This window comes from Octopus bimaculoides, chromosome 22 (genome assembly GCF_001194135.2).
Source record: "Octopus bimaculoides isolate UCB-OBI-ISO-001 chromosome 22, ASM119413v2, whole genome shotgun sequence".
Classification (NCBI taxonomy): domain Eukaryota; kingdom Metazoa; phylum Mollusca; class Cephalopoda; order Octopoda; family Octopodidae; genus Octopus; species Octopus bimaculoides.
Genome location: NC_069002.1, coordinates 35,095,545 through 35,096,526, shown reverse-complemented (window position 1 = coordinate 35,096,526; position 982 = coordinate 35,095,545). Strand labels below are relative to the sequence as shown.

Here is a 982-nt window from a genome sequence, read left to right as displayed (position 1 = left end):
TGTGTATGTGTGTGTGTGTGTGTGTGTATGTGTGTGTGTGTGTGTGTGTGTGCATGATGTGATATTTGTAACGTTATTACTGTTGCACTATTGCAGTTGGCCATATGCTGGCGCGCCTTCTACGTCGGTATCTCAAAGCTTCATTGTGAGAAATAAACATTCTTATGTTCTTTAAACCTTTTTCATTAGCAGTTGTTTGTGACAATAGTAATAAGGTATTAACAGTTGTACTTGAATGGAATTGTATACAAGATACATTCCAGAATGTTGTGACTTTTTTCATGAGAGACACTAGGTTCATAGAAGCACAGAACTCTAACCTCTTTTAATGTAGGACTCTCTTACTTCAATTTGTTTGTTCTAGTGCTGGAGCTTCTTCATAACGGCCCTATGGAACTCTTCCAATATAGATGTGTCCTGGAACTAGGTCATAGCCACTTTGGTCTTCTTCAGCTTGGAAAATAACCAAAGGTCACTGGGAGCATGGTCTGGATTGTAAGGAAACTGGGAGAGTGTCTTGATGCCCATCTCTGCCAAGTAGTTTGTTACCAAATTGGAATATTGTGAGCTGGAGCATTGTCTTGGAGCATATTCTCTGGTTTTTGCAATGGAATCTCTTTTTGAACTCCTTCAAAAATTCCGCAACTTGCTCTTTGATGATCGTGTCGCCAAACGAAATTAAGTTGATGTCGATGATGCTCTTGCTGTCGGGAACAAAGTATCATTTTGAGCTTCCCGATAGACTTGTTCTTCTGGCCTTTTGAGCTAAGGAAAATCATGCTCGGCTCGTTTAATCCACATGCAATCTGTTAGGATTTCATCTTTTTCTGTAATGCTTCGCATAAAACTTTATTGGATAGTGAGCTTCTGGATGCCTTCACATTGCAACTGCATTCTGCAAACTAGTTTTAATTGTGAATATGACTCCTTTTCTCTTCCCCTCTATCCCTTTCTTACTCTCTGTATTAAGGTAATATATATA

General features: G+C 39.1%; 1 long non-coding RNA gene across 2 annotated transcripts in view; it reads right to left on the bottom strand.

Annotated features, from left to right (window-relative positions):
- LOC128250553 (uncharacterized) overlaps nucleotides 1-982 on the bottom strand; it is a 376,824-nt gene that overhangs the window by 165,153 nt on the left and 210,689 nt on the right. The gene's annotated exons all lie outside the window — the stretch shown is intronic.